Below are 23,516 nucleotides of genomic sequence, written 5' to 3'. Positions count from 1 at the left end.
AGAGCACGTGAGTTTATATTACCATAAGCTGTTGTTTTTTTTTCCTCTTATGCGACGTCTTGGGAAGAGAAAGTAAATTGGCAATTAACAGCGCCGAACCTCGTTATGTAGTCATTTATTCGTTAAGAAATGATAAGAGAAATCAGAAAGAAACATCCTTTTATAAGATATCTCAATTAGGGTGAGATTACATGACGACGCTTCTGATGAATTCCACACTCTTGACCCGAGAAATTCTTCGCTTGTTTTCTAGAAGTCTGTTAGATTTGTGCGACTGTTCTTTTCCATCAGGCTTTCAACACAAAGGTTGTTTTAAACTCCACAGGTGGCCATCAACCACATCTAATTCTGTAGATAGAACTTGGCTTACTCAGTCATTCTTTAAATTCCTGAGTTATGTGTCAGCCTTAGCTTAGCTTTCTCCTTTTTTATGCCAAATTTAGGTTGCGACTTTATTTAGAAATACATTAATTCTATCAGCACTTATCAATGCATATATATAGATAGACACATGCGTGTGAGTTACCATAGTAACTAGTAGTTTCCATTGACGAAGGGCAGTGACCTTTCATCAATTTGAACTAAATGCATACGTTTCAAGGTAATTTAAAGTTTTCGAACAGTTACAATTTCCTGACTTGAAATATGCCTAAAGTATAATGGTGTATTAAAACTTTATAAAATATTGAAAAAAATGTGAACTTTCTTGCTAGAACCTAATGGGAAATTAACGACGTGAAACGTTGAATATCATATATGTAATATGAGTTAAAATCACGTTGTACACGCAAATAAACCTCATAAGTCATACAGCTTTTGCTTCAAAGACAGATAATAAAGACCAGGTATCGACAAATCTGCAGTTAGTGTTTCAATAAGTCGTATTTCTGTTATTAAACTTATCATTTTCTATAGTGTAAGGTTATATGATGCAATTATATTTAAAGATAAACACAGATATAACAGAAGTTGTAAGGCACAAAAATATTAGATAACAAGTCAGTATTTATTGGTTTAATAGTTAATAAAAATGTTTCATACACTGTAGACCTTAGTTTACAGTATTATGACTTGAAGACTTTTAATCAGTTTTATGTATTTCTTGTAAATTTTCTCCAAGATAAACTGAAACATACAGATAGCGCGAAGCAGAGAAATACCATTTCTTTGGAGGCAAATAACAGGGTTAAGTGTGTCAACGTTATTAAGAGTAAGGAAATAGATACAATATATAAAATTTGATGTTCCAATATTATGAATACCTTCTTGTGTAGTATATCTTAAATCTAGTTCTACTGAATAGTTTAAAATAACTTTGATAAATATTATAAAAACAAAGAAGGAGGTAGTTCTGTCCAAGAATAAATAGTGGTAAGTAAGTTTATTCGAGTTTAAAATAACTAAAGAAGAAGTTTTTAAATTAATTATAAATTTTAAAATATTCGGATGATTAAAGTCGAAAAGGTGTTTGTTACCTATAGAATCTATAAACATTCCACTTTAGTTTCTCGAGTTTTATTGGGCTGGCATCGACAGATAATTAAGGTTCTCCCCCTCGTACTCTGAAGTTCGTGGGTTCATCTACCAGTTACACCACTTTACCACTGTTTGTAGAATTACCAGAAACTACTTTTTAGAATAATATATAGTTTTTAATTGTCATCATCAAGATGTGCTTGTGGCTTAAAAGAATGTAACAGTTATTTTTTTTACTTAAGACTAATGTGGCATAAAAGTATTTGGTATTTTCAACTTTATTGGAACATTATACGAGCCTTGGGCTAACCTTCTCACGATGCAAGCAAAGGACAACTATGCCAGTAGTATTCGCCGCCTACGCACTATTCTTAACGGAATGGAGGGATTGATTGCTACTTCTATAACACGCCCAGTTATAAGTGTAGATCGAATGCAGCAATATACAGTAACCTCGAACCTTGGACTTTTCCGACCCTCCACCCATTATGGTAACCACTAATGTGGTTTCGATCTCATAAATAATTGCACTTAACACTGAATGTTCAATAATCAGTAATATAAGAGCTGAACAAACATTCACAAAAATACATAAAATTCGTGTTACTTGTGTAACAGTTCTGTGCAGTTTTTTGAAACATGTTAATAATCTCTTATGAAAATCCCTAGAAAGCCAACGTGTATCCAAAAATGCCTGTAAGGTTGATTTGCAAAGGCACATTCTCCTGTTTCAGGATTAGAGGATGACGAACTCGTTAAACAAATTAATACCATATCCTAAAAAGATATTGGGCCCATGGTATCTAACCGTTTTTCCTAACTTCTTTTGATAACCTTCCTATTTTTATGCAGTCTGAACAAAAGTCAGTAGATCTTTTAGGAGAATAGGTGTCCTATTCAGCATCGGCTCCTTCGAATTCTGTTCATGTTAAGAGGGTGATAACTTCCTACAAGTTTTCTGACAGCTATTCGTTTCTTTCGTTATTTACATGTACGTAATGTATATATACTCACTTAAGTATTTCATTTTATTTAGTGGGCGGTGGGTGGTGATGACTAGCTGCTTTCCCTCTAGGCTTACACTACTAAATTAGGGACGGTTAGAAACTCGTCTAGTGAGTGTAAAATAAGGCATCGCAACACGCGGGAAGACAAATTAATATTGTTGGTTTACTACAGTCAGTATACTACAAACTTCGAAAGCTGTAATTGTGATAAACGCTCCTTGATCGGAAAATTGCAGATTTTTGACCAGGAACATTTATATATTTTGAAAATCACAAACCGTTTAACTTCAAAGAATTAACTTCGGTCGTTAGTTTTTTCTAGGAAGATATTAGACATCTTCGTCAGAGAAAAATCAGTTTGTAAACGGCGTGAGGCTTGCCATTAAACAAAGTGTAACAATATCAAGATAGAAGTCGCTTATCGTGAACCGTCGATAAAATATTCTGTTCCGGACCAAATAGAAGACTCAATATTGTTTGTAACTTTGTAAACATCTTGTATATGAATTATTATTTGTAATAACCGTTATTATAAATTGTATTGTTGTTTTTACATTAAAATATATTTATATTAAGAAGGATAATTGTTGGTGTCAATCTTGTTGGCAAATATAATAAATTTGATATATATCGATATTGAATTAACTTCTAAATTTAAACTCAGATTTCCAGCTATTTGTAATCGTAATACTTAATATAATTGTGTGTGTGTGTTTTTCTTATAGCAAAGCCACAAAGGGCTATCTGCTCAGCCCACCGAGGGGAATCGAACCCCTGATTTTAGCGTTGTAAATCTGGAGACATACCGGTGTACTAGCGGGGGGCTCTTAATATAATAAATCGGAGTCTCGTCCGAAATTAATTGTAATACGTTACACTATGTTTAAATCCTTCACCATGAGTCATGACAGCGACATTAACTACATACTCTGGAACCTCGGGACTTATAGAGCGTGAATATCAAAAGCATTATCTCATCCTAATTTGATTATCCTTGTCACATGTGAACCACAATATTTGTTTTTCTCTCTTCAAGTTTTTCATTCCACGAGAACTATATACTTCAACCTTGATGGATATTTTTCAGTCCTTGTAACTGAAATGCAATCACTTCCTTGATCCGAGGATTCCCGTATGATTCACAGACTTTTTTTCTTTCTAGTCTTTGATCGCATGTAATTACTTTGTAAAATCACATCTGAATCGTGAGCTCATTGCAGTCCTTACGACTTTTACACCTGTTTATATCTTTATTCAAGATAACAATTTCCCTTCCCTTATTTGTCACCTCCGTAACAAAGTGTTCTGAGCATTCCTTATTTTGAAACCTTCATTATGGTTTAAACGCTTTTTGTAAACATTTCTGCTTTTGTCAAAAATATTCAAGATCATAGAAAACGTTGTCTCTACAAATAATACTGAAAGCCAAAATACTTCTAATATTCAAGATCATAGAAAACGTTGTCTCAAAATACTTCTAATTTTCGAAGTCAAACAAAGTACTCTGGCTCTACGTAATGAGTGAATAATTTAATATGGTTCACCAATCTATATTACCAATGTTTTACTTTTTGAGACAAGTTAATAAAACTTATCATTTACCAAACCATTAAAGGTATACGAATAAAAACGAAGTCTTATGTTTCATTTAAACGCTACATGGAATTTTAAAATGACATTCAACAGTCTTAAAGAATTTTGTCGAATATCGAAGATATGCTCGTAACGACTACAAACTTTTGTTTTGTAAATATAAGTCAGTAATCAGAATTAGCGAGAAAGAAAAAACATTGCGTAATATAAACAAATTCCTTTTTTCTTTTCGTTAACTTATCTATCTACCTATCACGCAATGAAAAATAAAGTGACAAATACAAGAACGAAAAAAGAAATGTAAGCAGATTTAAGCGCAAAAATATAAAAAAATAAAACGCATATATATGCATTTAAATTGAAAAAAAGAAATACATAAGTATATATATCAACACAATAAACTGTGTGCTAGCACTCGTTCAACACAAACTGCGTATACACGGAAAAATAATTTATAATGACACTGAAGAATTTTCAATACAAGGCCACGTTTTGGCTGCGTGCCACATTCCACAGCACAAGGTCTTCATCTAGCCATACCAAGTTTTGAATCACTGTAGAAAATCACACAACGTCTTAACCTAGCCATACCAAGTCTTGAATCACTGTCGAAATTCACACAAGGTCTTGATCTAGTCATACCAAGTCTTGAATCACTGTCGAAATTCACACAAGGTCTTGATCTAGTCATACCAAGACTTGAATCACTGTCGAAACTCACACAAGGTCTTGATCTAGTCATACCAAGACTTGAATCACTGTCGAAACTCACACAAGGTCACACAAGGTCTTGATCTAGTCATACCAAGTCTTGAATCACTGTCGAAACTCACACATAGGTCACTGTCGATCTAGTCATACCAAGTCTTGAATCACTGTCGAAAATCAACTTGACTTAAGCCTTAAATTGCCAGTGGTTTTGTAGATTTTACGTTTGTTTGTTTGTTTTGAATTTCGCGCGAAGTTACACGAGGGTTATCTGCGCTATCCGTTCCTAATTTAGCAGTGTAAAACTAGAATCCCCGTCATACAAAACATGCTTGCCCTTCCAGCCGTGGGGGAGTTATAATGAGACGATCAATTCCACTATTCGTTGGTGAAGAGTAGCCCAAGAGTTAGCGGTGGGGTGGTGATGATTAGCTGCCTTCCCTCTAGTCTTACTATGCTACATTAGAGACGGTTAGCGTAGATAGCTCTCGTGTAGCTTTGCGCGAAATTCAAAACAAACCAAAAAAATCAGTGCTCGATACTTTTAATAACATTGCAGTAATCCCAACAGGAACTTGTAATCTACGTTAGTCTAAAACCTTGAGAAGTTGATTATTTCTTTGAAAAATCTCAGAATTGAAAATTAGAAAAAGTTAAAACCTGTTTATCGTACAATGAAAAAAACATGCTCGCCCTCCAGCCGTGGGGTGTATAATGTGACGTTAAAACAAATTCAAAGTGTTTATTCGCAATTGACGATGAATTTAAAATTTTTCAAAAACTTTGTCAGGTTTCTTTCTGTGAATTATGATCACGTTTTTTTCTTCTTTTTCTCTCGAATATTTTTACATCCATCAAAAACATTTTCATATTTGAAAAATTGCTGATAAATCTTGATTTGGAGAAGCTGCAGACCTCAGCACTGAGTCCGACAAATCAAATAATGTGTTAGGCCTTTTAGTCACGAATATTTTTAATTTTACCTTTGACGGAAAAAGTTTGTAATATAATCATTATACAGTTGGTCCACTGTATAATACCGAATAATAAATCAAGCGCAATGCCATAATATATTCACACATCTAAATTAACTGGAAAATTAAAAAGGACTCATGAACTCCGTAATATACACTGCTGACAGTTGCTTACAGTTATGTGTCCGTACACGGTTTGTACCAGGATTACAATTATTATATATTTTAATAATAACACGCATTGGTTAATATCTATAAACGTAAACATAGATGTGACGGTCCGTGAGCAATTACCATTAAACTTTATAAACATTTCTAATACTGCCTGTTATGTTAAATAATGTATATATTAAAATGATATATTACTGATTGAAAGAGCCTTGAAGCTAAAGTATATTAAAATATTGTATGTCGTGACATTTAACAGATCACCATGTAAGATATCTTATCAGAAAACAGATCCCTTATTTGGCAGATTATCCCGCATTCATAAACACGACTTTTATGCTTCATGTTTTACCTGTAAAAAATTACAAAAACCTTGGACATTATTTTCAAGTAATAATAACCAATGATACCATATATATATATATACATAATTAATATAATGAATTATTCAACTTGAAAAATGTTTTTCAATTAGCACTCCCTGCACATTTTGATGTGACACGTATTCTCTTTCTCTATTACACATTGAAGTTCCTTACAAATATTCAATTATAATAAAGATAGATGTGTCTGTTCATGTGCAATAAAAAATGCTCAACGTTAATAAACTTATACGGATGCGACTAAACCAATATTAAACTAATTGTATATGTAAATAGTAGCGTGTTTCCAAATGTTTATTTTTACTATCATTATCACATCTTCGGAATATAACCCACTATATACGTGGGTTACGTATATAGTTTACGTTGTATAAGTTTACAATATAAGTATAAAGTTTACGTTGAGCATAGCAAATGCAAAAATTCATGGCTGTTAGTTGATATACTGTATGTATGATTTTTAGCTGAGATCGTGCCAGAGTCTTGACATTTGCGTCCCGGGAGTCGCGTGGCAGGCGCCCGAAATCTGTTTGTTATACAAAACCGTGCGGTCAGCACGGACGGAAGAAGCCCCCCTGGTGGTCAGGGTGACAGGTCATCAATCGGTTGTGAGTGGGTAAGAAGCCAGGCCTAATTCCTGGCTTAATCTTACCTATACGCTAAAAGATACGGAGGTGCTTTAAATCACGTGCTGCTTCGAAACTAGTGACATCCAGTGATAGCTATGCACTAAGAAATAAGTAATAACTTGTTTTCCATCGTAAAAAAAAAGAGAGAGAGGAAAGAAAAAAGAAAGATATGATGATGCACTACCAGCGAACGCCCTCTGTTAATAGTTAGTTAGGCCTCTTGTTTATTTTTCGCTTTAGTACCGAATTCCACGCCCCGCGTTTAGTTTAATATTTACTAATCAAAGAAAACATAAAGAAACTGAAGACCACGCACAAGAATGGCACGCTAGAGGCTGCATTTTTTATTTACTGGGTGCAGGAATTACGACAACACAAAGTCTGTACAAGCTCAATGCATGGATTTGGATAATAAAAGCAAATAGCTTTGATTAACGACAGCTTCGTGCATCGTCAAGCAAAGAATTAAACCGAAGTTCTTTTTCCATCTACTTTATGTAGCCTCTGATATGCATAACACATTTTTATGATTACATCGACTCTGCTAGCGTGCGATTCGAGACTAACGACAGTCGCCTTTCAAGGTTGGCAATAAATCGTTTATGATCGTTTTGATATCAGGTGGAAAGGTAAAAAGACGATTTCTGGAGCAGTTACCTGGTGAGAGAGGGTCACATTGTGAGTGGAATGACACATCGATCTTGTTACCTTCTGAGAACTTAAACAAAAATAAATCAATGCATCTAAAGTTATTCAAAATAAAATTTCAAGTAGGAAATGTTAAACTCTTAGACATAGGTCGATGATCTTTATGAGTTCATTTAAAAAAAAAAACTTCCGGAAAAAACGGAAAAAGTGAAAAAAAAAAGAACAAAATTGCCAAAGATCTTTAAGTGTAATAGACGCAAAAAACGAAAAAAAAATAGAAAGGGACATAACACTTCTAACAAATTGTTCAAAAGCGAAATATTAAATCTTTTAATTAGCTTCTTTTACAAAACACCTTTTGTTTGTTTGGTTTGACGCAAAACTACACATTGGGCTATCTGCGCTTTGTCAGTGGCCAGGAGTGTGTGTGTGTGTCTCTCATAGCAAAGGCACATCAGCTCTCTACTGCATCCACCGAAAGAAATCGAACCTCTGATTTCAACAGTGTAAACCTGCAGCCTTATCTTTGACCCCTTGGGGCGCCAAAACAATGAACGAGAGTAAAAGACTTGTATAAAATGACGTAGACTGACAAAAAGAGACCAGTTTTGATGCTAAAAATCAAATGTTATTCTTACGAAAGTTTTAAGTGTGGTGCAAGTTCAATAATTTCTGAACAACCATGTATTTTTTTGGTATTGCTTTTAACAAAACTGCCTCTATGATACGACTGAATGCTGGCTAGATAACTATTCAAATTTAGGTCTTGCGATTTTCATCAATTTTCACTGTTTGTGTGTGTAACTAACTCTTTCTTTTTTGTATGTAGCTAATACTCTTCAGTAGGATCGCCACAGCAAGATGATTAGGGCGTTTGACTCCACCAACCCACTATTCTTTGGTAAAAGGTAGTTAAGGATTACAGATGGGTGGTGGTGAACTTCCTCTAATCTTTTACTGAAAATTATGGACTGCTAGCATAGATAACCCACGTGCAGCTTTGCACAAAATTCAAATCAAACTTTTTTGTTTGTAAGTAAATCCTGTTTTTTCTATTTTATCAAATAATAGTAATATAACAAGTTTTTCGAATATTATTTCATATATTATTACTATAGCCATCGAAACCTAGTCATCTGTACTTCTTTTCGCAGTTTCTAGTGAATGGCTAAATTTAACCGTGAAGGAAACAAAAACAAAAAACAGGTTTTTACATGAACGACCTCTTCGGAGTCATTTCGCCAATTATTATTTGAAAGTCCAATAAGATCAAAGACCGAAGTTATTTACGAGTATCTGTTTAACTGCTTTAGTTTGGCAATGACATCAAATTTATCCATGCATCTATGATGTTGTTCGGCCTCATATTTCGTGAACGTATGTTTCACTTCCTCTTTTTTTATTGCAACATAAACACAGATTTTGTGTACAATGTGAAGCTTAACAAGTCTGATATAATCATTCAGTCAATACTGCGTGTTCAATATTAACTTACAGCTTGTTCTATTGTTATTGTTTCAGATGAAAGTGTGACCTAAAAATAAAAATAGTATTTATAATCACACGGTATAACTTTAGCAGCTTACCATCAATTCCCATATTCACTAACCTTAAGGTTTCATTTATAGCTCACAAACGATCAATTGTCTCTTATGATTATGATTATGGAAAGCAAACAAAACTGTTTTCTCAGCAAAGCGGCTTACAATTTTTGCCACATAGTGGTATTCTTGGAGGATTTCATACTCTTATATTCTATTAAAAATTGTGTTATTTTACAGACAGTTCATTGAAAATGAATCTTATGCTTTTTACATTTTATTTTCTCTACCAAATATTAACTTGTTTTAATTACTCTCGGTAGGTGGCAGTAATCAGATATCAGTCATTGTCATATTTATTAGACTGCAATTATCCAGCCAAAGTTTACTACTCACTTATATTGTTGTTGTTTTTATTAAGTGCTGATTAGCAACTAATTTATAAGCGAAGTTTCAACTGCTAACCTACTACAGTCTTCAGAAAAACATTGAGAAGGCAAGAGATGAATTTGGGATCTTGGTCTTCACCTAATTCCAAAGACAACAGTGGATTCCACACCAAATGTGAGAAATAAGCTAACTACTAATTAATGAAATAGATATAGCAGTTTCTTAAACTGAAGTGATGGAATATCAACCAGGTCGACTTACTGGTTTCCACCGATAATCTTATTTTATATATTCAAATGTTAATCAAACATCCCGTCATTTTCAGTAAAATATCCTTGTTACCTGAATATATATTATATATTTGTATACAAACAAAACAAATATTGCTGTTAAGAACTTGAGAAGCACACTAAGATACTAAGATATTTAGTTGTATAATTTTTCAGTGCTAAAAAATGAAATAAATAATCAAAACACAAAGGTAACCTATACATAATTAAATACATTTATTGAAGCCATAAATGGCCTTCATCAAAAACAAACAAAAACAAAATTGCACAACCTATTCCGACGTTATTTCGTCGTCTTTGAGCCAACCGTGGCCTGATGGTTAGTGAGTTAGACTGTGGACCAAAGATTTCGTGTTACCGTTCAAATAAGAAACACTAATAAAATAATTATCCTTACTTTGGGACTATGGATGCGTTATAAGAGTTACATTCATATCCACAGTTGAATTATGGCAGCTTACGAGCTAGTGGTGGTGATTATTTGCTTTCTTTCTAATCGCTCCAAAATTAGGAACGGCTAGTGCAGGTAGTACTCGAGCAGCTTTGCGTGAAGTTCAAGAAATCCGCAACAGCAGTCAGTGCACTATACATTTGTTACAGGTCATGTGGTATAATGCTTTCTTCTTTCTCTATATAACTTGACAACTACCAATTCAATGACTATAAGGAACTTCGTCTCTGTTTGACTCAATTGTTTCCCTTTTCTACTATATTTTATTATTCATAACAATTCACAAATGATTTTAGCAGTCAAAGTGTTAGGATTATGGTTTCGTCCCAAAACATTGCGAGTTGCATTGTTATTACGTGTCCTTCAACTTTATCATTTCTTACATATACTTTCTGATTGTACTCCGCTGGTAGATTTACAACCCTAGAATCAGGGAGTTCGAATCCCCTCGGTGAATTCAGCTGATGTGGCTTTACCATGAGACAATACACCAACCTTATGATTTTGTAATCTGTATTTTCAGTTAATTTTTGTTTATCCCTATAAATACTGCTACCTTTACATTCTATTTTGCGAGTCCCAATTTTTATCCAATGGAATCGATTTTGTCTTTGATATCGCCTAATTTTGATTAATCTTATTTATAGGTTGAGATATATTAATTTTTTCGTTCTTGTTTCTTAAAACATAAAATATGTATGTTGTACTAAACAGCAATGAATCCCCCCCTCACCGTTGCTCAACAGCAAATGTAGCGGCATATAACGCTAAGCACCAGATTTCGATACCCATTGTGTATCTTTGTACTCAACAAGAAACAAACAGGCACAGATTAAGGTCCAATTAGTCATTACGGCATGACCTTCGAAGGGTCAGTCAGCAAGTTACGTAATACCACATGGACTTAACAAATGTATATACAAAGTTTTGGACTTGCAATTTTTTCCGAACATTAAAGGTTTGTTTGTTTTGAATTTCGCGCAAAGCTACTCGAGAGCTGTCTGCACAGGCCGTTCCTAATTTAGCAGTGTAAGACTAAAGGGAATGCAGCTAATCGTAACCACCCACCGCCAATTCTTGGGCTACTGTTTTACTAACAAATAGTGGGATTGATCCTAACATTATAACACCCCCAAGGCTGCAAAAAGTAATCATGTTTCGTGTGACGGGGATTCGAACCTACGACCCTCAGATTACGAGTCGAATGTCTTAACCACCTGGCTATACCAGGGTCGACATTAGAAGTAACGTTCGCTTTGAATGTTGGTTGTTGACAGTTTTTATTTATATATTTTATTTTGGCTTTCACACAATTTTCACAACATTACGAGTCTTTTATTTCCTGAGATAATTTGTGGAATAGTATAAGAACATGTAACTAGATAATTTATTCACAACAATGTTATGTATACCTCATTTTAAGATTGTTTTTGATTAGTTGATTGAACAATTTGACTGATGTTAGACAAAAATACCCGAGGTTCTAAAGTTAGCTGTAATGACTTCTGATCACGTGTGTTTCCAACAGGTGTAATGAGTCGTTGTTATAAATGCGAAGTTGTTATTTATTCAAATAAAGTTTTAAGTAAATGTAAATACAATGCTATGTGCTTGGATTCAACACGTTTGCCTTAAAAGCATAAGGCTGCACCACTGTCACTTTCATGCATTTCTAAAAACTATTATCATAAGAATAGTATGTTTTTCTAACGTTGTTTACTTTACGGAAGAGTATAGGATGAATGATTCATACGTTGTTAAGAACACCTTTTGTTCTCAGATGAGAATAACCAAGGTTTCCCGGAACATGCGTGATCGATAACGAGTTATCAGATATCTGTAAATGTATTATCGTATGTACAAAACTGCATTGTCTTCCTGTGTATTCTAACATTCGTGGACAGCTTTTCACTATGAATATTACATTAGGTTTAATAAATAGGTGGAAAAGTTGAATGTCTCTTAGTTGCCTTCATGTATTTTCCAATGTTTGTGCAGAACTTCTCATTATAAATATTAGATTACTTTTAACAAACTGGTGGAAAGATTGAATCTCTCTCAGCTATATTCATGTATTTCTAATGTCCATAAACAATTTTGCGTTATAGATATTACATTGGGTCTAATAAGTTGATGGAAAGATTGAATGTCTCTCATTTATGTTTATATATATATATTTTAATGTTTGTGAATACCTATTCGCTGTTAATATTACATTAGTTTTAATAAACTAATGGGAAGTTTTGAATGTTTCACAATTATTTTTGCTTTGCGCCATAAAACACCACCATCACAATTATTTTTATGTATTTTCCAATGTTTGTGGACAGATTTTTCACTATACTGTATTTAATAAACTGGTGAAGAAGTTAAATGTCTCTCAGATTTTATACAAAGTTAATGACTTTCAATATCATGGTAATCTTTAAGAAATTTGAGAATAGACAACAATAATATCAAATCCTAGATCTCGTGAGTTCGTAATATGTGAGTGTTTGTGTTTTAAAAATTATCATCCATCAGTGATTCCCGCTACAAGTCTTTGTTTGTTTGTTTGTTTTTTAGAATTTCGCACAAAGCTACTCGAGGGCTATCTGCGCTAGCCGTCCCTAATTTAGCAGTGTAAGACTAGAGAGAAGGCAGCTAGTCATCACCACCCACCGCCAACTCTTGGGCTACTCTTTTGCCAACGAATAGTGGGATTGACCGTCACATTATACCCCCCCACGGCTGGGAGGGCGAGCATGTTTAGCGCGACGCGGGCGCGAACCCGCGACCCTCGGATTACGAGTCGCACGCCTTACGCGCTTGGCCATGCCAGGCCTCATCAACTCATGACCGTGCTACAAGTCAAGTTTTACTCTCACATTTACCAAATCTTACTTGCCATAAATGTTCCATCAGAAAGAGATGTTGATAAGATTTTGTTTCTATGGTAACCTTAACCATTCCCATTAAGGACATTATGGTCCAATTAATCAAATAAACTCGATAAATGATATTTCGAGCACAAAACATAACCGCTATGGAAACATAACTTCTTCCGAATAATTGGATGAGGATATGTAAAAAACAGAAAACCATATTTAACTATATTATAGTTTAACAATGTTTTAAGGCAGTCTTTGTAATTTTTCTTGTAATGGTTTTAATGCTTGTTCATTTGTTCTCTTTCCCTTTAGCATGTTCAAAAAACCCGAATAACCCTCTTATCAGACAAATAAAAGAGCTGATTTTAAATGACATCTTAGAATGTGTGAAGGCTAAGTTTAAGCTTGTGCGTATTGCGATGGTGCTAAGATTTGTTCTTGGTAACAGAAGTGAGCCATTAAAACCAGTGAGTTATATTGCCAAGACGATTTTTTTAAAATAATAATTAGTTAGAGGTTAATTGTTAGCTCCATCTCTTCGTAAGTTGTTTTTATAAATCAAAACTTAATTTTTATTACATAACTTTAGAATTACATGACTGTGAGGCATCACCATTATTACTCGTGCCAACTAAAACAACACTTGCGGAAGGTAAGTAAAAGAACCAGTTCCTCACCTTGCTAACTGTGACCTTGCTATTGGTCTTCTTAACTTAACGAATGCATCAATGCTGAGTGACCTTGCGCTACTTCAGAATGATTTACTACTTAACATCACGTGCTATCTCTGAGAGAGGTGAGGAATGAGAGCAATCACGTGACTTTTTGGGGGGCTCCAAGGAGATGATTTTGAGTTTAGCAGTCATTGAACGGTAACTCACGTGACCTTGACTCCTTTCTAATCAAATCATCACGTAGACCAGCGGGGATGGTGGTGGCTTTCAATAAATTCATGCGCTTCCGACCCGCATGATGGCGTTCTTTATTTTGGTAGGTACACCCTGCAGTTTCTTTAGCTTCGGATGTAAAGAAATGAAACTATTTTCGAACTACTAGAGTGAGGATGAACACGTCTTCCTCATTAGGCAGCTCACAGAATCGAGGTGCTTGTAATGTTGAACTTACGTACTTTTAACTATCTGACTATTATATAATGTATCTGTCTATCACTTGAAGTGACAAGTTACAAGAATGGAATTAAACTTTACAAGCTGGTCATCGACCAAGAAGAATCCTTCATCTAATCAAATACAGACTATAAACCTTCAATAACAAGGGTCCGGCAAAGCCAGAGGGTTAAGAGACTCGACTCGTAATCTGAGGATCGGGGGTTCGAATCGACGTAGCACAAAAATGCTCGCCCTTTCAGCCGTTGGGGCGTTATAATGTTACGGTCAATCCTACTATTCGTTAGTAAAAGAGTAGCCCAAGAGTCGGCGGTGGGTGGTGATGACTAACTGCCTTCCGTCTAGTGTTACACTGCTAAATTAGGGACGGCTAGCGCAAATAGCCCTCGTGCAGCTTTGCGCGAAATTCAAAACAAACTAAACCTATTCGATAATAAGGATTCGTAGTTTCTCGAGCCATCGTTCCTTCTAACATAGTAATGTTTAGTAGTTGTAGCACAAGTGAATATTGCAACACGAAAACACTACTGTAAATTACATTGTTGTAAACTATAATGTGAAAGAGTGTTTCGAAAGGTGAGCTTTTCTTAACGGGACCAAAATGTTTGGGAACATTAATTCACCACAAGAGTATGGTCATATTCCATTATTTAGCCAGATAAACATACTGCTAGGTTTGGCGGTGGGTGCTCTTGATTACATCTGCATTTACTATCAGCTAAACAGAAGGACGGTTATACGGATACGCAAATAAGCTTCGTGTGGCTTAGCGCGAAAATGCCAAAACAAACAAATTCAATGGAAATGTAATTTGTTTTAATTCGAATGAACGAAGAAAAGATCTTAGTCTAAATCCAGTTAAACTTCTTCTAAAATCAAGAGGTAATTTAACTGTAGCAATCTGAAAATAAAATTACTTGTTAATTAAATCGTCTAATTCTGTCTCATTATACAGCATATTTAACATAAATATATTTTTTAAATATCCTGTGTATGTTTATTCAACAGTTTTTGTAAGCACTTCTTTTAGAGATCGCTTAAATAAAACGCTGGTATATTTGGCTGGCTTGTTTGTTTGTTTTTTATTTTCGCGTAAAACTACACGAGGGCTATCTGTGCTGGTGTGTGTGTGTGTTTTATTATAGCAAAGCCACGTAGGGCTATCTGCTGAGTCCACTGAGATGAATCAAATCCCTGATTTTAGCGTTGTAAATCCGTAGACTTATCGCTGTACCAACAGTAAACCTATCTTCGCTAGCCGTCCCGAATTTAGCAGTATAAGACTAGAGGGAAGGCAGCTAGTCATCATCACCCATCGCCAACTGTTGAGCTCCTCTTTTACCAACTAATAGTGGAATTGACCGTCACATATAATACTCTCACGACTTTGCAAGTCGAGCGCCCTAACCACCTGGTCATGCAAGGCCTGGAACCAAGCGGAAGTTTTGACTCGAAACTGTATTTACATGCAAAATGTCAAAACTACAACAAGTGTCATTTGCACTGTGTGAATTCGGTGAAACTAATTTTATCACAGCGGGAGTAGCGAATCGGAGAATAGAATTGGCCTCCACGTCATTCGTGTATCCTTTCTTTTCTTTATCGAATTTTCATATTTTAGCGAGAAGAAAAATTCACAAATAATGACATGTATAGTAAACACAAGATTCAGTAAGTTTACAATACTACATCGTGCGTTCTTCTGGAAATATGACATACTGCAAGTATAGTGTTAAATTCTATTCGTAACGTCTTTTTATTTTTGTGTTCGAATAACTGGAACGCAGTAATACAGTTATATTTTAGAATACCTTTATAAAATACTGTAATAGTTGTAATTTAACAGTTTGATACTAAACTGGATGTAAAAATCTCAGAAAAAAACGGGATAAATCTACTTTATTTGCAGGAAAATAAATGACAATGGGAGTGGTTTATTTGTTTCAGATTTCACGCAAAATTACACAAATATTATACACGCATAGACGAATCTTATTTTGAACTGATCCATAAGAGGAAAAGCGGCTGGAAAATATCACCCATAGCCAAATTTTGGATGTTTTCTTCTCTGATTGAAAAGTAGATTTGACTGTCACTCTTATAGCAAACCCACGGGCGCAAAGTGCGAAGCACCTTGTTAACGACATCGGGTCGTGAACCGTGAATTGAAGGGCTTAAATTAGACTATGCCAGACCCTAATTTAAACTTATAATTCGGAGTTCAAACTTACGCTATTGCATACTTGTTATTTTCAACACCAAAGTCCTACGAATGGGTAGGGGACTCAGCTGAAACATTGAACTATCACACAAAAAGTTCATCGTTAAAAGGTGTGTGTGTGTGTATATATGGAATTACTATTGTGTTCAGTTATATGCTGTTATTAGATTTAAATGTTTTTTTTTAATTAGATTTAATTAATATTCTATTTTTGGATATATACGATTAGGATTTTTTTTTCTATTTACTTTCTAAACTCCTATACACGTACGATCATTGTTTGTTAGTTCAGCTGCTATTTAGTGTGTGGGTTTTCTTATACCAAAGGCTATCTGCTGAGCCCACCGAGGGGAATTGAACCCCTGATTTTAGCGTTGTAAATCCGTAGATTTACCTCTGTATTAGCGGGGGTCACTCTTTAGTAAGCAAGAAGTCAGGCCAAGTCACACTATAAGAGACGTAATTCGTTTCGTGTTTTCTAATATTTTTACCTGTATGCATGTATATATTATATTCACCTCACTCAGGCATTCAGAAAATATTAAATCACTTGAGAATTCAGAAGATATCAAGACTGCGATACAACATTCTGTTTAAATATAAGAAGTTAGCATCTAATATTTCTATCTGCGTGCTACCATAACATTGCGAATTCTAGAAGAAAAATTCACATCTCTAAGTGTGTAACTCATACCATTTTTTACAAACTGATGCACAAATTGGGCTACGAGTCACTGTATTAAACATATAAATTTCAGTTGTACAAAACTCAGAACAGAAGTTTTATTATTATTAGAATAGTAGATGGTTTTATCCACTCATACTCTACGAGCCCTCCAGTGGCACAGCGGTACGTCTGCGGACTTACACCACTAGAAAATGGGCCTCGAACCTGGATGAGCAGAGCACAGATAACCTTTTGTGAGTTTGGTGCTTGATAACAAACAAGAATTTAACTTTTGAAACTAACTACACGTTAAATTCGCGAAACTAACTACCCATTAATTTCGTGCTGTTGTTATTAATTCTGTTAACCGAACAAGTAGCAGATGGCTATTCTTCAGACTAATAGAAAACCTAATTCTAATTTATCTTATATATCTTACACGTTTACAACAATCTTATAAATTTACAATATTTCTTATTCAGTTTATTAGACATTTTATTAAGTAGAGGGTTTAAAGGTATCTCGTATAATTTGAAAGATAATTTCATTTTGGAATAAATATAACAACGGCTTGCTGGGTTACTCAGTGTTTGACTATTCTGATTTGTTATTCGTTAGCGGGGGAGACACCCTGACCGCTATGGTTAAAAGTTTAGATGGGTGCTGTTGCTCATATTGATATAATGCACGCGCAATACTCTTGCCACACCAAATAACACATAAGCTATTTTCCAACTGTTCGAAAAACATAACCAGTTCGTTAGATCAAATTGAATTTAAATAGAAGATCCTCCGACATGCCATTCAATTTGAAAACAAAAAAAAATATAAACGATTCGCTCAGTCTTTGAATTTATTTGTTTCATAGCCCCGAATACCTTTAAAAACACAATGTGTAAACACTGAGCAGCATGACAGTGAAATAATGTTGTTACTTTGCTAAAGATAAATTGGATTGTTGAATTTTATCTTTAGAATTTCACTTTTTTAATGTTCTAGCATTCACGTTTGTTTACTTTTACTGTGTGTTAGAAACTATGTTCCCCTCTGAATCACATATACACATATAAACACCCTAAACATGCACACTCTTAAAACGTGTTCACATTTGTAATTCTTCATTACTAGAGAAACGAAACCTTTTAGAGCAGACGGTTTGATACAAGCATGAACATTTTAAGAGATACAAGAAGTCAAGTCATGGGGTAACTGAACTAGTGCAGGAAAATCTATGCAACACGTTCTGTTTGGATTAGTAAACGCATTGGTGGACGAACATGCATTCATACATGTACGTATTTACGTGTGTACATGCTTTTTTTTTTTACTTTTTCTGTTTTCCCTTTGTCACTGCAGGTATAAATCTCTGTAACAAAAAAAATAAATAAAAAAGAAGATGAAAAATAGCATTCGCTCTGTTGGAAGCCGAGGAGGTCGAGCCAACCCCAGGGATGGTGAGGCCCAGCCATGATAAAGAGAACTGTGATTTGTAGTGAGTGCTTCACCGATGTGACCTCGTCAAACCTTATAGAATAGCTCTGAAACCGTTCTGAACGGCACAGAGGTATCTATATTAGCCATAATCACACGGTGAAGGCCTGCTTATGACATTTCTCGGCGTGTTCTCATATACTCGCATATATGAAATGTAATTTACTAAACAGTCACCTGCACATAGATAAAATAATCACATGACGAAGGCTTGCTTAAAACACACTCACGTGTACATTGAATGTAATTTGCCAAAGAGTCACCTGCACATATATAAGTAATTTACAATTATGTAGTAACAGATACGCACGAACATCAAAATAAATTTCATGCTTAACATCACGCCTCAGTTTACTTTTAAGAAATATTTTGACAAGTTTTGTTTGTTTGGAATTAAGCACAAAGCTGCATAATTGGATATATGTTCTGTGACCAGCACGGGTATCAAAACCTGTTTTCTAGCAGTGTGTTTTTTTTTGTTTTTTTTAATTTCGCGCAAAGCTACTCGAGTGCTATCTGCTCTAGCAGTCCCTAATTTAGCAGAGTAAGATGAGAGGGAATGCAGCTAGTCATCACTCCCTACAGCCAACTCTTTTACCAACGAATAGTGGGATTGACCGTCACATTATAACGCCCCCACGGCTGAAAGGGCGAGCGTGTTTGGTATGACAGGGTCTAGCGGTGTGAGTCAGCAGACATGCCGCTGTGCCACTGGGGTGAAGGGGCGTTTTTTGACAAGTAAAACCCTGATGGTAAAACTCTTGACTGCTTTGAATTTTACTGTTATGATGACATCTGGTTATCCTCAATGGTTCAAATGAGGTTAATGAATAGAAAATACGTACGAAATATATTCATGTTTTCAAGTTTTAATAACAGCTTATTATTTCATTTCGAACAAAGAAATGTCAGTTCATCGAAATCAACATTTACAAAGTAATGAATAAAATGAATTTTTAATAATATTATAAAATAACAATAGACTCACATGCTCTCCTAGCGAGCGTATCGGTAACAGATTATTTTCCAAATAAAATTCTACGTCTCCACAATTCTTAGACCCGGCATGGCCAGGTGTGTTAAGGCGCTCGACTCGTAATCTGAAGGGTCGCGGGTTCGAATGCCCGTCGCACCAAATATGCTCGCCCTTTCAGCCGTTCTTAAAAGAGTAGCCCAAGAGGTGGAGGTGGGTGGTGATGACTAGCTGCCTTCCCTCTAGTCTTACACTGCTAAATTAGGGATAGCTAGCGCAGATAGCCCTCGTGTAGCTTTGCGCGAAATTCAAAAACAAACAAACAAACCATAATTCTTATTATGTATAAAATGTCACATTCATCACGAACAAATGTGATGTGTGTTTTTTTCTTATAGCAAAGGCACATCGGGCTATCTGCTGAGCTCACCGAAGGGAATCGAACCCCCTGATTGTAGCGTTGTAAATCCATAGACTTACAGCTGTGCTAGCGGTGGGCTCATGAATAAGTAAAACCGCTACATATATATGAATCAAAAGCTAGGGTATTACCATATAACTCTAAATAATGCTTATAATTATCTTCTGTCACATATAAAAATGCATTACCTTCAATTAATACCCCTGTTGATAATGGCCATTAGTACACGAAAAAGAAAATTATAACAAATAGTAAAATAACCAATAAAAGCTTTGAAATAATAATTAATGTACACGCTAATAATTGTCAGTAGTACATAAAGAAAAATGCTGTTACAAATGGAAAAATAAATATTATAATAATTGAAATAAAAAGGTAATATACATGTCAATAATAACCTATAATACTTTAGAAGAATATTATTACAAATGAAAAAATAAGCGTTACAACCATTGAAAGAACACACAGAAAAGCAAAATTGTCTTTGAAATCGTTTGTCTTTTTTTGAGATATTTTAATAATGTTTCCTCAAGAGTCGATGGGGGCTCTTCCTAGAGTTGTATTGTAACATTCTTGTCTTCAATGTAACTTCACCCACAGCTAGGAGAAGGAAATGAATTACTACAACAGTTATTTAGAATTCTAGCGTTAAATGTGTCTTATCAAATTTGAAAACTTTGTTTAGTCTCTATTCTTTACGTACTCTAGTTGACGTTGAATATAAAAGTGATTTTATCTGAAATAACAGAATTAGTTATTTAAAGTCTGTGCAGTCGTGGTTCAGAATGCAGTCCAGTCCTTCTATTGTATGAGCCTGTTGTTGGTATTTACTAGCTTACGTGCTATGATTTGAAACTTTAGCGTTAGAAAAGGACCGGTTGGCAAAGTTGTCTAGGTTTCAAGATTTAGACTTGGGGGCTGTCGTCTTTACCTTTTACGTCTAAGGAGAATAATATTATTGGCGCCAAGGGTCAATGACCCCACTTTAAGATCCCGGATGACGTTTTATATATTGTCCTCATGGATGTTGCAGCTGATACAAATCTCAGCTGATGGTTTACTGTTGGTAGGCTGGTCAATACGATTTCTTTCTCGATGGGTTTCGAACATACGACGCATCGTGGTTGAGGCCGTTCAGGTAAGAAGGAACTCTTTTAACTGTATTTAATTCATTTTTTAAAAAAAATTAAATTACGAAATAGTATATTACATCCTGCAAGTCGACGAACACGTAGGCCATACATAAGTGCACACCTTAGAAAGAATTTTGTTTTGCAACTATTGCTATAATGGTTGGAGTTTACTAAGAAGTCGTCTAATAGAATCCGAAACTGAAACCTAACGAGCAGAAAGATTTATTCTGTACTTGTGTACAATGAAGAAAAGGGCAAACCTACAAGCAGAAATAAGCTTGTGAAAGAAATTGCTTCTTGTAATTTTTGCATTTTTGTATTTTTAAAAAAGACGACTCTCGAGTAACGCGTGAGTAAACACAAAATTGAAAACCAACTCTCAAATACACAACTTCGGAACTTTTAGAAAATGGTTTTCAACGTAGGTTTCTAACAGTGTAATAATTACAGATACGAGTATTCAGCCATCTGACAAATTAAAGCTAAGAATGTTAATACTGAGTCTGCAAAGTGTGACAGCTAAAGAAGTGTGAACCATGTTTGTAGTATAAAGGGTTGAACATACTAGCAACATTATCAGTTTTAATCTGTCGCACAGTTTGACCTTTACGTAGAGTATCAGTTTACTATAAATGTATATTTTACTTTTTACAGTAACGAATACATCAGCAACTTACGATGTTTCTAAATACAATTTGTTTAGAAATAAGAACTTACTCATTGCTCTTTTTATTCTATCATGAATTAACATTCATCATTGATTAATGGGAAATGAAAATATCGTGCACTTGTCTATATTTACTGATTAAAAAAGGCGTTGAAAATTATCTACAAAAATATGGAGTAGATTTTCAGTCGTTGATTGTAATAAAATAACTAACTTTTCAGACAATAAGTTAAGTTTTAGGTAAAATATATCGTCACTAAGTCATGCGTATAAGACCGTGGAAGAATCATTTCTTTCATAACTATTGCATATAAGGACTTTAAAAAAACAACAACTAAAGAATATAAGAAAAAATAACCCCCATAGTTAACATATTCAAGTTAAGAAAAGACTTCATAGATAAACAAGGAATATTACAGTTGAAAATTTGTTTTAGTTTTTTCACAAACGGAAGTAAATGTAGGTTAATATCAATCCTTTAAAAACAAGACAGCAGGGATGGCATCATCCTTACATAATAGGACAGATACACTGTGTAGTAGAATATTAAGAGATAAATTAAACTCAGTTGTGATTAAATGTATTGTTTTGAATGACTGGTGTTAGCCATCTCTATATTTACTTCCTTTTATGAAAAGTTCTAAATGCAATGATTATTATTGACTCGTAATTCACCCTTTACTTGAGCTTTTTAAAGGAAGCTGCAGAAAGACTAGCTTATAATGATGACATTATTTACATTATAATTGTTATTTTTTATTACTACTAGCTATTAATAATACCTACTAAAATGGTTACTCTGTTTGAAACTATGTCATCTCAGTAAAACTGGTTCACACTATTGTTTTGGTTTTTGAGTTATGTAACAAAGAAGAAGCAGAACAACAAATTCAAACTTTTTATGGTGTTTTCAGAACATGTGCCTCAGTCGTTACATGGATATTGTTATTGTAATGTCCTGATGACCTGCCGCGGAAATATTTAAAATAACATTTCGATGGAAAACATTAGCTATCCGTAAATAGGCAGTGATACTGCCTGCTTGATAAGAGGAACAAATTATATTTCTTAATAATCAAATACAGGAGTATGAACGAAACATTTCCAAGTGACTTAAGACTATAAAGTATATGTCAAATGTTCCCTCTCCCCCCGGTACCTCAACGGTGTATATAGCTTCTATAGTTAAAATTTAGGTTTCGATACCCGAGGTAGGTGGGGCAAAGATAGACCGTTCTGTAGCGTTGTGTTTACCAGCGTATCCCCCGATGCTAAAATCCGAAGTTCGATTCCCACCAGCGGACAAAGAGCAGATAGACCACTGTGTAGCTTCGAAAATCAACGACAACCAAATTAACAATTATCACAGTCCTCAACTACTGACTAATATAATAGTGTACAAACAAATCACTCGGCAGGTAATTATTAAATGGTTTAGAGGACGCATTTTCAGTGATTAGACAATATAACGGTTGATGAACGAATCCTGGACGATAAATGAATACAAAGATACGGAAGAAGTAATTCCCAATTGAATAATGAATATAAAAAAATATAATATATTATATCTTAAAACTGTATCAGTGAGAAATATAGAATAAAAATTGGTAAAAAGTTAATTTTACTAGAGTATAGCGAAAATCCTAACATATTGGTGAACATGAGGGTAGCACGTATTAGTGATCATA

The sequence above is a fragment of the Tachypleus tridentatus genome, chromosome 12, assembly GCF_004210375.1.
Source record: "Tachypleus tridentatus isolate NWPU-2018 chromosome 12, ASM421037v1, whole genome shotgun sequence".
NCBI lineage: Eukaryota > Metazoa > Arthropoda > Merostomata > Xiphosura > Limulidae > Tachypleus > Tachypleus tridentatus.
Note: the sequence above shows the minus strand (reverse complement) of the source record.